The sequence below is a fragment of the Haliaeetus albicilla genome, chromosome 23, assembly GCF_947461875.1.
Source record: "Haliaeetus albicilla chromosome 23, bHalAlb1.1, whole genome shotgun sequence".
Taxonomy (NCBI): Eukaryota; Metazoa; Chordata; class Aves; order Accipitriformes; family Accipitridae; genus Haliaeetus; species Haliaeetus albicilla.
In genome coordinates, this window is record NC_091505.1 from 21187502 (window position 1) to 21203483 (window position 15982).

At 40.9% G+C, this 15982-nt stretch overlaps 1 protein-coding gene across 4 annotated transcripts in view; it reads right to left on the reverse strand.

Moving 5' to 3' along the window:
• Positions 1–14239, reverse strand: part of PCDH11X (protocadherin 11 X-linked) — a 512079-nt gene extending 497840 nt beyond the window's left edge. Inside the window, exons 1-2 of one of the 4 annotated variants that reach the window (XM_069811515.1) lie at positions 13671–14239; positions 4817–4870 (exon numbers count right to left, since the gene is read on the reverse strand). The gene's annotated coding sequence lies outside the window, so the exon portion shown is untranslated. The remainder of the gene's footprint in view (positions 1–4816; positions 4871–13670) is intronic. The other 3 variants (XM_069811514.1, XM_069811516.1, XM_069811517.1) reach the window with 3 other exon arrangements.
• Positions 14240–15982: the final 1743 nt, after the last annotated feature.

The window sequence follows — 15982 nt, forward strand, 5'->3', positions numbered from 1 at the left end:
TAGTCTCAGGCTTCTTCCCTTCAAATTCAGATCAATGCCGTCTTACCTATAAAATTCTCCAAACAAAATAGTGTAACTGCTTCTCATCATGCAAACAGACCTACTTTTAATTGTACTTTGTATTTCATTACATAATGCAGCAGTACAGACCATTTAAAGAGAAACAGCTTTTTGGTTTGTAAATCATCTTCAGGGTTTCTGTTTCATAAGAAATGTACAGATAACTCACATTCATCTTCTCTTTAATGACTACTCCCAGTAGAATGTTTACAGCTTTTTTAACCTGTAAATCTGATGAATCTCTCAAGAGATTCATTAAAAACTTGAACAGGATTTTCTTCTTTTACAACAAACAATACTCTGGTAATACCTTCTAATAATGAACACATTCCAAGGGAAATTGAAAATCTGTGATTTCCCTATGGTTATACAGCCCATACATATTATCTGTGATGGTAACTATACATTTAAATTACACTATCTTGCCTAGCTATGATTGCAATGAAGCATCTTTTGAGAATTTTTTATGGTGATTCAAATAAGGGAAGGATCAGAACAACTGTCTGTGTTCTGAGTTTGTGGATACCATCTTATATTTGCATAACACTATTTTCTTGCAGTTGCACCAATGCAAAAACAAACAGAATCTGTTCATATATATGTGCCTTATTCAGAACATTTAATATGAAGTTTCTACAATGAACGCTTGTAGTATCTTAATAGAGGCAGCATGGACTAGCACTAGAATAGTGTAAGTAGGTCACTTTATATCCAAAGCTGACCATGTATGGTTCTATGTCCTATTCCTGATCATCAGTCAAAGAATAGCTTTGCTGAATTATCACCAGTTCACACTGGTTCACCAGGGCATTTCTTTTATTAAGATTTGTCTCAAAATAGCCCATCCCTGAATACAAGATGGACAAAAAGGCATTGGTAAATGTTCCCAGTCAATGGCAAAAATAGAAAACCTAAGTGGTAAAGAGTAACTGAAAACCAGCTCATCCCCTCCTCCACACCAGAAAAAAAAAAATGGCAAAAATTATTTTCTGCTGGAGATGACTAATTATATTGACATTTTTATATTCAGCACCATCAGGGTTGATCATCTCAAAGCAAGCCTAAGCCCCATGTCTAAAGTATGTGCTAACAAGCATAGAGTGTGTGTTGCAGATCTCTTTCTACGGCATACACTTTTTCTCTAGAATATTCTGCATATTTAGGAAATTCTACAACACACTGTAGATCAGCACTTTATTATTAAATTCCCTAGTGATGGAAAAAAGTCCCTACGTAGGGTACCTCCTGCAACTCAAGGAAACTTGATTTAGGTTCTTGGCCTACCAAAGTTTTCCCTGTATACCATCTGCTCTTTAAATTTATTTAAAATCCACATCTGCAGGGTTCTGAAAATATCAGACTGAGAGTGTCTAATGGTACAAATGCAATACAACCTTTTACACGCACTCATTAAGATAAACAAATAATTAGGATAAGAAGCTTTCCTCGATGTAATCTGAAGGAAACAGTCCATCATTGTGCAACAACTATGTTTAATGACCAAGCAACTCCAAATAAACTGCAAACAGAGGAGATTTACTGAAATATTTTACTAACACCTAAGTATTTTTCAAGGGAAAGAAAGTGTTATTGTTTGAACAGCAGAAACAAAATGGACAGTGAAATGGTACAGCAAGAGTCAAAGATGGAAAATATTGAATGAGTACATTCACTATTCTGCTGAGCTTTCAGTTAAAATTGGCCCAAATAAACCAACACAAACCCATGGAAGTAATTTTTAACCTAAATTTCAGTTAAATTTAGCATATGCAGTATTATGATCCTTTTAGGCATTTAAAAAACCTACCAATGACATCATGTTATACAGACAGCGTGGAAAATAAGTGAAAGTACCTGAAATGAAGAAATAGCCTAAGCTAGCTGTAACAACAACAACAAAAAGTCATGAAATGCTAGTGTATTCTCAGGCACCTTCAGCACTACTTTCCAGTGCACAATTTTTGTTTTGACTGCCTGCTTTGACAAATAATTCCGTGATGAAACAAAGAATCAATTAGAGCTTTTGTAACAGTGAAGATCCTTTTTAGAGAATTTCTAAGAACCTCGGTTTCATTTACTGTGGTCTTCTCTTATAGCTAGTGGAAGTACTTAAATTTCTGTCCATAAAAATATTGTCTATTCTCAGCCTTATCTTATTCTCCTATCTGCACAGCCCATACATTGTTAAGTCCCTCTCTAGAAACTGCATTTCTTGCATTTTTGTAGGAAACCTGTCAATCAACCTCCAGACACTCTTGTAGTAAAGAGCACTAAACCATCGACATGAAGCATCAGCAGAACACTCTTCACAAATACAAACAAAATTACACCACCTAATGTGTCCACTCCAGAAAACCCTCAGGAAAAACTGAATTAACAAGTTCGTCTTACAGCTCTGAATGTCAACTAACTTAGGTCTTGCAGGACTAAGGGAAAAGAATCAGTCTCAGGTTTTCTTCCCCTCAGCTCAATTTATAAAGCTGAGGCTTCTGCTTTCCAGTTGTTTTTTACAGAAGAACAAAAATGTACAGCAGGTCTTCCTCAGAAAGAGAAAGGAAACTAAAAAGTGTTTCATAGATCAAAAGCAGTACTTTAAACTGCATTCAGAACAGCACTGTAGAAAGACAGTGAATAGACGACTTGTTGAAGTGGCAGCCTGTCTATATAACCTCAGTTCAAGGAGGCCTCCAAAATTACACCAAATAGCACACACTGAGACAGGAATAGCAAACAACGTTAAGATCCAAATCCAAGAACAAAAATAATAGCTCTCTTCTGTTCACTAGTAGGTTCCTCTTCCTGTCCCTGTTCCTCACTTCTTCACTACTCCTTGAACAACCAGAACAGCAAGGACATAGCAAGCTCCTGATTTTGAGCAAAAAATCGCAATTAAGACAAAGCAAAAAGGTATGACCTACATAGAGAAGTCAGTGTCTTTTTCATAGAACACAGAGAAGTTCAGACTGGAAGACACCTCTGGAGATGCTGTCTAGCCAAACCTGCTTAAAGCTCCTAAGTTACATTCGGTTGTAACTTAGGTTGAAAATTTCCAAGGATTCTTCTGAATATTAAGTGAACATATTTTGTAGTATGCAAAAAGGAGAAACCACTTCAAGTATTTCTTTTGGTTTACTACTAAGATTATCTTATGTGCTTGCAGCTTCAAATGATTCACACTTTTTATCACTAGGAAACTCAGAGGAATACACAGTTTAGGTTTGGGAAAATAGAAAGTGGCAAAGGATCTAGTGCAAATAGCATGCATAACCCAGCCTAAAATCACACTGATATCAAGGACATCAGGCAATGCTTCATATTGACAGAAAAAGGTAACTACAGCTAGGGCTCCCATTTATAGGGTCCTTCATAAAACTGAGTAGGATCTCCAAAATCTGAGAAAGAAATTAGCTGTTGCCATCCCACAAAGGATTTGACATGTTTCTCCCTCCAAAACAACTATGGCTGAGGTTGTAAGAACTACATCAGTCAAAACTGTACGTATCAGAAGGAAAGAGGAAAATCTGCTGTAACTGTGGTTCACAAAATGATGGATGGCATCCTTAATCTGTTCTTACGGATCACAAAATAGTCTATTAAAAATGATAATTCCCTCAGCGATCAGACTAAGAAATATCTGAGCATATCTAACTTTTGTGAGGCTCATCAACAGGTATTGTACTGCTACAGGAACTTACTGAAGCTGTTTCCAAGAGTATTTTGAAATGTCATCATTTCAACTTCACTGTCCCTTAGAGATTCCCAACACTTTATCTGTCTTCCCCATCAGACATATTTGTAACGTCACAGTATTACATATTTATTATATATACACATACAACCACATATACAGCAGTTAAAGAGATATCCTGACCGAGTTATCACTTTAATCACTGAAACATGCCAATTTTTTCAGAAAGTAGTTTCTGTTGGTTGATTAATATCTCCATCAACCACTGTCTCGCAGTTCAGCAGATCAGCAAAGTGATGACTTCTGCTTCAGCAATGACTAAATCAAGACATGGATCCAATGCTCTGAAGTGACTGAATTTTCAGAATTTAGTTAATCTTGCAATAGCCATACTATACCACCTGCCAGCCTCATCTAAATCACTTACTCTAAACCTTTTTCCAATGATTTCTTTCAAGATGTTCTAGTGTTTATAATACAATAAAACCTAAATGTACTGTACCTGCCAAAATGAATTACATACAAGGAACTGAGACTGTACACATTTTTTGCAGACTGCTGTGGCACTATTTTTGATTCGGACTTTTTTTTTAAGTACTCATTTTTGTTAAGTGCAGTACAACAAAAATACAAACATTGATATTAAGGGGACTCGTAACAAATGGCACTTACATGAAGCCAGATTAAGCTTTCATCAAACTTAACAGGAAAGTATTCTGGGTTTTTATATTTTCCCATTGATGTTAAACAATAACCAAAACCTGAAACCTGCTTTAAGTTAGCAAGATTAAAAAAAAAAAAAAAAAAGAAAGCAGCTACTGAATAAATTGTATAACACACTATATGAAGCTAAGCACTCCCAAATAGCAATACTATTTCATTAATTAATATTTTTTGGTCATTTAAAAATACCCTACACAGTGATTCCAAAAAGCACTAATCAAACACAGAACTGGATCCAAATTCAATTTATATTGTTAGAAACTTCTTACTGAATTTGAGCTGTGTAATGCAATACCATCACAAAAAAGACTGTCCCTATCACAACAAATTTACTGGCATATTTACCTTTTTCTCCAACTTAATGGATAGTACAATGGATTTCAGGTTTAGTCCACTGTTCTATAATGAATAAAAATAAACAATTTTTATCATAAATTCAGGCAAATTTCAGTCAGTTCTTTCCTTTTTACTAAAATCTTCCTTCAGTGTTTTAACTTCTGTTTATTGTCTCAGTTTGTCTGATGGGATTTTATCATTTAGATGAACAGAAAGTGAAAAGGGTGTCTTTTTCTGACTGGTATTCATGCTTAGTGTGATTGTCTTAAAATATAACCCGGTCTTTTTCCAGTGCTGAAGGTTCAACTCAGTAACAGTTAGTTAACTGTACAGGCTGGTTGATGCTTAACCGTATCTGTTTGACGAGCCACAAAATACATAATGTTAAATAAGAAGTAACTGGCCCCAAACTCAGCCCACATCATGATACTGTACAGCCTTACTATAATAGATTCATTTCTCTGACAGCTTTTCTAATTCTTCTGCTCCTCCTCCTCCTCCTCCTCCTCTCTAAGTATTTAAAATCTCTTTGAATAAAATAAAGTTGATAAAAAGGACATAATCATTCCTTTAAAAAGTTTATTTTGTGCAACTCTGGTAAAGGCTGCAAGTTCATAGTTTGCCTTTAGGTTTTTGGTAGAAAAATCATCCTTGAATTCCACCGTATTTTGAATATTGGATGTGACTTATTTTAATGTCCCTAATATTTAAAGAAATGTAAGAAAACATGGATGAGGTACAACCTGTTACTATAAACAGTCTTTAACAAAAATGGTACTATTTTCAAAAACACTTAAAAGATTCCTGAAAGCAGACAAGCTTTAGGCTCTGTCAGAGTCCAGCTCACTTTGAAAATGAGACTTGTACACCCAAACTGTGCAAGCCCGTTTGAAAATATTGGTCCTGCCTCCGTTCCATGGTACAAATTATTAGTTTACTGCTTTTCAACTTCAATTAACAAAGTTAATTTAAAGATACATTGTTTTCAAAGAACCAAAAGAAACTGAGTTTCTGTATCATTGAAGACAAACATTAATTCTTTATTATTTTATACTTGTTTTCTCATTGTTGTAAAAAGGAGGCAGGGGTTATTAACAAGTTTTCACCTACATGTTATAATGACACTTCTATTTCTATTAGAAAGTATCCTTCCACTCTACAGGGTTATGCTCTAATAAACAATTCAGTCGAATTTAAAAAGTGAGAAAGAGTGGGCACCATGTAAATTCAATTTTCGTTGTTTTCAGGGACAGGAGAAGAAAGCAGGAATTTTTAACTGCTTTCATTAAAACATGCGAAAGTGACACAGGCAACATCCAAACTCTTTAGAGAGTCATTGGGATTTAGTCACCAAGAATATCTCTTCCTCTAGCACACAAACTTCAGATTATTCGGTGATGCTCATGGCTCAATACGTACCACAGCCAGAAGATATTACTGGTTCATTTCTCATCATAAGGCTCTCAACGTCTGACTCGTCCTACACTTATTCCTCAGTTAAGAAAACAACAGTTTCGGACCACACACACTAGTGATACATTTCTTTGACACAGACTATTAATGTCTTTGCTTTCTGACTCACATTCACTTTTTTTGAAGTGCTCGACTTTTTTTTTTTCCTGATATGCCAAATGCCTTCTCCCCCTCCCCCCCGCTTTGTAGCTTGAAACACCTTGAGTTAATGTCCTGCGAACTCACCTCAAACATACTTTGTATTATGTTTTAGGGTACTTTTCAGAGCAGTTCTTGAAAATAATTTTCTTTGTATATGTAGATAAAGCTAAACTGTGAAAGATATAAACCAACTGATATTTGACTGAACATATTGTCAAAAAATAAATAAATATAACTGATGGCCCACAATTCTGTAGCCTTTTGAAGAGGTATTTTAAAGATTTTTTGTTGTTGTTAAGAAAGCATGGTTTATAGTGTTCTCCTAGATGTATTGCCTTTTTAAAGAGCTTATATATGAAAAACGAGAGGGCGGGGAAGAATACGTGTATACCAAATATGTTACGATAGTTCCATTTTGTAGTCATCATTATTCCAGATTGATTATATACAATTAAAATACACTTATTTTCCAGTATCTAAGGACCCTTCTATAATTTCATTCCTCAGATTTAACTAATACCATAAACAATTACACATGTACACATACGTGATTTTTTTCCTCAAGTTTATGGTAGATTCATACACAATAAAGTAGTTACACCTGCTATTTCAGCTGCTATTTGGCCAGAGGAAAAGACCATTCTCAATTATCTTAGAAAACTATAACAAACGAACTCAGACACCAAAACCCTTGATTTACTTTATATCCAGTTTCCTTTAATAAGTCATAAAATTACAGATCTCCGGAACATGAATTTTAAAAGGAATTCTCTGATAATTAGACACGAACGTACGCTTGTCTGACAAGCACTTACTTAACTGATCTCCTGTAGTAGAGTCCCGATTACAGGAAACTATTATGAAAGCCTTAGCTGGAATCCATTCGTTCTGGTAAAGCCTCACATGTGGACAATGCAGGGAGATGAACAGAAAATGAATTTTATGCATTTCATTCCCAATGTTCATCCCCCAAATTATTACTGTGTTGCCTTGTATTCTAGATCTTAATTTACAACACATTGCCACATACATTTTCCAAGGGTCAATTACATGACTGACAAAGTAAAGCCATTACTCCATTTAATGATAGCTCTATTTTCATGCCTTATATCTTGCATATATTTATAAATTACTGGCAGCAACTGTAATCTGAACAAACTACTACAGTCAGGTCCCAAATTATTTGAGTCCAGAGTTATATACACACATTACAGTTCCTATTAAGTCACCATTTAATGAAGTTTCAAAACACTAGAGTTCCTCTGCACTTTTCTTTAGGGAATGCTATGGCACACTCTTTGGCTATTTAACGTCGACAAGTCAAGTCCAGATCTTTTGTCATAAACGTCACAGAAGTCCTAAGAAAATCTCTTTCCAATTTGTGAATCCTACCTGCACCTTGACATAAAGCTTCCTATTGAAGCTACGCTCCATTTCAGGAAGAAAACTACCAGCATACCTAAGTAAAACCAAGGATCCAGGTAACCGTGTGCCTGTCAGGACACACGGTTTCATACTTGTTTGTCAAAAGGCAGGAAGACACATATTTTTATAATTACAAAAGCAATCACAAAACCTGCATAAATGACTAAACATGGGTTTAAACCATGACTTCCATTAGCAGAGGTAAAATTCAGTTCCTCCCTACAGTCATGAAACTTCCTTTCTCAGGAGGATTATCAAAAAATGTGACCTAATGAAATCTGAGTTACAGGCTAAAGGCAGGCAGCTGACTTTTTTAGAACTGTTTCCTATGCTACGTTTTAATGGAATCCGCAGTTCTGTCATCTCCCAAATATTTTTCACCTTTCTTTTGGTGGGCATGTATGCATCTGATGTGCCAGGGACCAAAGCTGGAAACAAGACTCTATGTGGCTTTAGTGTGCCTATGTATGTGACATAGATCCAGTAGATCATAGATTTTCATACATATACATTTATTTATTTAACAAGATAGCACAGAGCAGTAACAATGATGGTGTAAGTAGTTGGCTAAATGAAATATGCTGTGCCGAAAGCATTCCAAACTTTTACTTGAATTTTTTTTCCCTTTAGCACATATTTCCTGCTACTTCAGTAGACAGCATAAAGTGCACATAATTACTAATTAAATTCTTACAAAAATAATAAAACTATGTCCTTAAGGATGTAACAGATAAACTCTGATATACAAACAGACTACATCACCAGTGACATCTTAGTTCTAGACCAGCTTGGAGGAAGAAAATCATCCCCAAAACAACCATATCAAATCAAAGTAGTACACAATGCAAGATGTTCCCCTGGCAGCAACATGAAGCAGGCAGAGTTTCTTAGCACAGCAAACTGCCACGTTAAACCCCACAGTGATGGGTTTTAAATACAGTGGGTCACCTCTGTTTATAATTTCACTATTGAATTTGGAAGTCTCCCACAATTCCAACGTTCATCTGTCTCTCTGAGAACATATTTGGCTCTCCACTGATCTGGTGATGTCGGTTCCCTTGAAATTATATAATCCTTGCAGAGTCTGTCGCAACTTAAATGAAGGAAAACAACAGTCACTTTAAAAGACCTTCCCTGAAAAGTTAGTAAAGCAGCTGGCTAAATTCTGCCATCCTGGCTAAATTCTGCCATCCTTGCAAGCAAAACTCCTCTACAGCAATGCCTTCTATACCACATTAACATGCTGAACTCCTAAACAAGTGGCAGAAGTTAAAAATATGTACGTCATGTAGCGCAAGAAGCAATTATTGAAGGCCCTGTTCCGCTAGGAATTTTTTCACAGGCTGCAGGAAGCTTTGGCTCAGGCCATGTTGGATCAAGAAGGCTAAATCTTACATAATCCATGGGAAAACATTTATTTTCTAAGTGTATCTGAAATAAAGTAATTTTCAAGAGGATATTTATTAAAGGCAATGACAAAAGACTTCAAATAAAAAGAATGCTTAATTATGACAGTTACAGAAAACCTTTTACAGTTTCTTATTTACTGTCAAAACTTCCATGATTTGATTGTATCTACAGACTAAATTCCACAGCCTTTTTTATCTGTATTCTAATTTTTACATTAACTTTCCCTGGACCTTCATGAAACCTCCCATGCAAGTGAGGTGGGTTTGGTGGGGCTTCTTTCATTCAAATACAAAATCTTACTGCCTGATTGTAAGAACATTATTCATTTTCCTTATTTGGAAACAGGATTTTTTTTCTAAAAAGTTGTTTGAAAATTAAAAAATATATATATCTTTATTTCACTTGTGCCAGGGGTGGTAAATACTTTTGTTATCACTCGAAATCTATTTTCCACTAATCCCACTCTTACTCACAATATAACACCTTAAAGACATATTTAAGGACAGTTTAAACTCCTCTTTCAGTGGAGCTTTTAAATGTGCAAAAGCTACAGAAGCTTTTGTGCTTCCTGGCAAGACACTCTACTAATTCAGAGACCGTAATTGAAAAAGACTGTTTTAAACCTATTTTCCTTACATTACCATTGGATAATGAGAATGGGGGTCTCCCCGCAGATCTTATGGGATAACCAAGTTCCCATTTCCACCTTAGACTTCCTGCTTCATATTACTTGCCTGTATATTTGCAGGGAGCATGAATTTTCAGAACACCCAATAAAAATATGGTCACCACTACTTCACCGCACTGAAGAGACAACTGTTACAAATTCCCTCTGATCTCACTGCAGAAAAAGGTAATTGGGACAGAGGACTATTAACCTCCCTTAGGAATTTTTATTTAAATGACAAAACTTTCATTCAAACAATACTAATTTATGTCATCCAATACAAACTACTTGGAATACAGCAAGCTGTATCTTGACCCTTCTACTTGAACTTCGGTACTATATAGCATGTGCAACTGTAACATTGAATCCACAGGTATTTTTAATTCCAGTCTTTTAACTTCTAACCTGAAATATGCACAAAGTTATTATAAGCACTCACATACTTTGTCTGCAGAGATGAAGCAACTACTTCACTGTTAGAAGATGGCTATCTAACTGAGAAAGGCAATTGTAAAAGATTTGGGGATGCTTTAGAAGAAAGGCTTCTGTTTAAGTGTAAACTGACCATTAGTCCCACTGGCCGTCCCCGGGATGGACAGCGTGGTTACCACAAGGGCTGTTCTCAGGTGCACTACCTCCCAAGTGTGCTTTAGCACAGCATCCCCCAAGTGCTTTGCACACCTGTGTCAGACAATCAACTGTATTCAAAACTGTATGGCTCTTTTTAGCTTTTTTGAAAGGATGACTTCGCTCGTTAAGATACAAGGTTTGGAGTTTTGTTGTTCTTGTAACTTAATCCTCAAAAGAACTAACTGGAATAATGCCAAAGGCATTAGTTCTCATGCAATCTAAAACTGAACCATTAAACTGCTATCAAACTAATTCCTGTTTTGAGCCAGTGCTGTGCTCCTTTAAGAAGAGCCCTACTGCCTGCTTTAGCATCACAGGGCCCTTTAAAATCCAGGTATAAACACTCACCTGGATCCACAAGGGGCTTTCCAAATCTGAAAGGATGTTTTTGCCCCTTTTCATCTCTAAATTTTTCAGGCAGGTGTTATTTTCTACTAAGCTTTCTATACATTCAGCTTTACAGTGCTCTATTAGCAAATGCCAATTGTTAATATAATCCATTGCTTAGGATATCTTTCTTTTTTTTTTTTTTACTATATGAATGTGTTTAAGTTAAGCTTAGGGCCCGTCTTTAAAACTAGCTGTTAAATTACTAAGCAAATGGGTGTTTTAATGGAAAGACTGGAATATGCTTAACTATGGGAGTGTGAATGGCTCCAGTATAAGATTACTCAAGTCCATGTAGAATACAAATGCAATACAGGACCACAGGTTCAGATCTTTGATCTCCTTTTTTGCAGAGGCTGTGATGTATAAAGCCAATTCCACTGAGCAGACAGTACTACACTGAATATAAATTATCCTTTAACTATAGCAAGGCTCACATTTAAAGAAATGCTGCAAGGATGAACAATGCAGCCATGAAGCAGAGTTCTTCTGTAGCAAAAATACAGACCAAGATCTGCATGGATAACCATGGTTTCGAAAGACAAATTTTCCCTCAGCTGTTATTTGATAAAAAATAGAGTCAAATCTGGAACATTTGTACATACGGAAGTACAATTAAAGCACACTGCTTGCTCTTTCTATAAAAAAAGTGAGCTAGGAATACTTGCTTTATTTTCCAGATTAAGCATCATTCCCCCAAGCAGCATAACAAATGATTTTAAAATGTGGGAACCAAGAGTCTCAACCGAATATGGCTTGAAATTTAAACACATCTTTTCCAGATATCTCTTTAGAGGAAGAACCTTCTGCCTACTGAGCTAACACTAAGCTCCCTGGAGTTTACCCATGAATATTCTAAACCCATCTCTTACAATGCACTAAAAGTCATCTTTTGCCAAAATAAAATGCTTAAGAGGAACTCAATACACTTACGCTGCTTTTCCTCATTTTATTTAAGATAAGTGTTTCCGTCTCAACTTTATGCCAAATCTTACAGCAAGAGAGAGACTGAACTGTGGAGCTATTACCTCAGATTTTGTACACAACCCAAATGGGAAAACAAATTACTTCTGAGAACATCAGATATTTGGTTTTGTTTTATTCTATATAATTTTGTATTTAGCCAGCTCTTTTGCAGTTACAGATAGACACTGTTGAGTATTCTTACAGGAATTTATCTGCTGCTTACATCAGTTGTAACTTAGGTGGTTCTGAGAAATGGTGCTTTCCCACTCTGTGAGGTTTATTTGTAGGCTAACTTTGTGTGTGTGGAAATGTTAGTAAACAAATAAATAACTTTTTTCCTATCTTACCTCTTTTGACCTGTGTAGTCTGACAGATCAATGCTACTCCCACTGCTGACAAGCAAAAAGTTGAAAATTATCTTTGGCTTAATCTTTTTGTTCTCTTTAGGTTTCCTTTCAGTAAGGCTTGAAAAGGTGCTCTCTGTGGCTCAGGTCTCTATGCCAGAATAAAATTTAGCACAGAAAGACTGCAAGGGTGAGTTGATAATATCTACTGTCCTCAGCTCTGCTTTGGTTCAATAAACTTCAACATCTTCTCCCCTCCTTTGCCAATTGAGATAAGCAGCAACAATTACTCAAAATGTATTATCAACTCAAGCTCAGAAAGACAGGATCAGATGAGTCGACTCCATCTCTCTCAAGCTTACAGTTTCTTTCAGTGTCCGAGAGGGGCAAATAAGTCCTTGTTTGCCTCTTGACACACACCTCGCAGCTACTTCTTACAGGCAACTACACCGAGGTTGCAAAAGGAAAGGGAGATAAATCCTCTGCTTTCCAGATCGCCTACAAGGTTTCTGCTTGTAACCAGCAGGCTGTAAGCTTTGTGCCATTATGGCAAAAGTCACAAATGAACCATCCTTCTCTTCCCCAAGTGGTAAAATTCTCTCCTTGCCTTTCTGTGTTCTCCTCTCTCCTTGCTTTTCTGCGGTCTCCATAGCCGAAACCAAGAATTCATTGGACATCACTGCAATGCCTCTAACCACTTCTAACCGTATCCAGAGCTTGAGTAAATTAAAACATATTTCAGCTTGATCTGGTTTTTATCCCATTCCAGTACTCCACATATACAGCAACTTTAAGCTTACAGACATCCCTCCATGGTTCAAGAAAATCCTTCAAAGAACTTCATTTACAATCCAGCACAGTTTTTGCTTTCTCTTCTCTCCACAGCAGCTAGGCATTTTGATGCAATCCTCATTTAATGCAATCTCCATTACAGGATTATGATCACATCAATAAAATGTTCCATATGGTTTCCCCCCCCCCATCCCTCTCCCTCTCTCATTAATACTAGGCACTATATCTGCAAAAAACAACAAATCAAACAGGATGATGGGATGCTCTAGGGAGGTAGTGGGGGGTACACATTCAACAAAATGCAGCAGCCAATGCAAACTGCCCATCAGAGACCGAGACCGTAGATCTCCTCATTCCTGAGCTATGTGAGTTAGCTCACTGTCCGCGCTCTGAGCACAGATCATAAACGTGCTATGTTATCCGACTAAAAAGAAATACATCTTTTGCAGTCACTTGTGAGCTCCATGTACTTTTCACAGGAGCAGACTTTCATTATACTCGATCAGTTCCAGCCTATCCATACTGCTCTGGATGAACTGCTGATGCTCTGCTGAAAGGGGGATGCTGGACAAAAGGTATCATACAAAAAGATATCAAAATCCCTCCTTTCCCCAAGCCCCCTTCTTACCTTCAATGCCTTCTCTGCACAAGATGTCAATCTACATGGGCTCCTCAGCACAGCATCAAGGCGTTTAGAGTAGCGAAGGCTGCCCCACTGCATGGAAGTTAGACCGCTTTGCAACAGCAAATCCTCGATCCAAAACACAAGCCGCTTCTTCCCATGCAGTGTGCCGAGCTCGATTCATAAGCGACTCCCACATAGGGAATGAAATTGTAAAAGGGGGGGGGTGTGTGGTGTGGTTTTAAAAAAAAAAAAAAAAAGGTATCCTAACTTTTAGGTAAGCCTGAGTTTGTTTTATTTCTGTTGGGTTTAGTTAATGGTTTGCTTTTGCAGCTGCAAAAGGATGGAGACGCAGTCGCGCCCTGCAAGCCCCGCGCCCCTCCGCAGAGGTCCTGCCGCGGAACCGAAGTTGCGCGCAGAGACTCTCAACTCGGGGCCGCTCCGCGGCGCAGCCCGGCCAGCCCTCCCCTCGCCGGGCGGCCGAGGGGAGCGGAGCCGAGCGCCGGGTCCGCCCCCGCGGGGGTAAAGCCGCCGCCGCCGCCGCCGCTGGGCGCTCGCCCGCCGGCCGGCGGGGCTGGCTGCTGGCCCGGCGCGGCCGCTGCGGCGCCCCTGGGGGCGCGGGCTGCGCTGCCGGCGGCGCCCCGGAGCCCGCGCTGTCCCGGCGGCGGCGGCGGCTCCGGCTCCGGCTCCGGCTCCGGCTCCGGCTCGGCTCTGCCGCGGCCGCCCGCGCCCCGCTCTGCCGCTGCCAGCCGGCCCTCCCCGCGGCTGACATCAGCGCCAGGAGGAGGAGCGACACCGGGGATGCGAATAGCCGAGCCGAGGGGGGTTCCCCCTCCCGCGGCCGCCCTGCCTTCTCCTCTCGGAGAATCCCCCGAAAGCGGCGGCGTGGCCGCTCCGCCGCCTCGCCGGGGTGGGGGGGGGGGGGGGGAGGCGGCCCCAGTCCCCGCCGGCGCGCCCCTCCCGCACACCCCACGGCCCCCCCCCCCCCTCCGCGGCACCGGCCCGGAGGGGGCCGGCGGTGCCGCCCGGCGCCGGGGCCGGGGGGGGGGGGGGCCGGGCAGCAGCGCTGCGCCGGCGGCTCGGCCCCTGCCTCCCTCCGCCCGGGGCTTCCCCGCCGGCACCAGCGCCGCGGCGCGGGCGGGGGAAGGGAGCCCCCTCCGCCCGGCCCCGGCCGGGAGGGCGACCCCCGCCCGCGGAGCCCGAGCCGGGGACGGCGGGGCCGCCGGCGGAGCCCCGCTGCGGAGCAGCCGCCGCCGCGCGGAGCCTGCGGGGCGCCGGGCAGGGACGGCGCGGCGGGGGGAAGGGGGGGACGCGCTCCCCGGGCTCGGCGGCCCGGCGGCGCCTTCGCCCCCCGCGGCGGGAGTCCCGCGGGCTTCGGCGGGCGCTTCCTCGGGGCCGGGGGTCGCGGGGAGGCCGGGAGAGCCGAGCCGGGGGCGGCGGGTCGTGCGGCAGCCTCGGGCGGGGGACCGGCCGCCGAGGGGGCGGGCGGCCGGCAGGGGAAAGGGAGGGAGAGCGGCGCCGGGCTGGGATGGCCTCCGGGCGGCCTCCGGGCAGCCGCCGGGCCGGGCCCCCGCTCCCCGAGGAAGGGCAGGCGGGTCGGCCGGCTCCGGCCCGCGGGGACGCGGCGCTGGGAGCCGGGCCGGGGCCCGCCCGGAGCTGCGGGGAGAGCGGGGGGCCGCGGAGGGGAAGAGAGCCCGGGGTTCGGCGAGTCGGTTCGTGTAACGTGCGGGATCGGGGGTTGCGAAGCGAGGTTGTGGTGGCGAGTTCAGCTGCTCATGGACGCTTGCGTGAAAACGCGGTTTAATTAATAGTTAATTTGCGGTGTTGATTTTAATAATTTGAGTATCTTGAATTATTTGCAGGATTTTGCCAGATGCCTGCAGTAGGCACTGCTCAGCGAACACAATAATTGTTAGTAAATAATTCAGCATTTTTTCTGTACTTTGCTGAGGGGTGAGGAGACAGTTTTAAACTCTTGTGTGATGAACAAGAAAAGAAATTGCACTTACCCTAACAGCACACATTTTTGCACGTGTCCTTCTTTAAAAATAGTATGAAAACGCCTTGCTTTACCTTCTTCACTGTAGCAAGATGTAGGTGATGTCTCCACTTTTGTCGCTAAATATAGTTTAAATGCCAGAATTTCTCTGAAATAAAGGTACATAAGAGAGGATGAGAGAGTTCTAAAAACGGCTTCTAAAAATCCCCAGTCATTCAGTGAATTGTATCCATCTTACCTGTTAACTCATCTATTCAATGAGATTCTTTGAATACGGACTCGGAATGAACAATTGCATGGCCATTAACCATACTAAAAT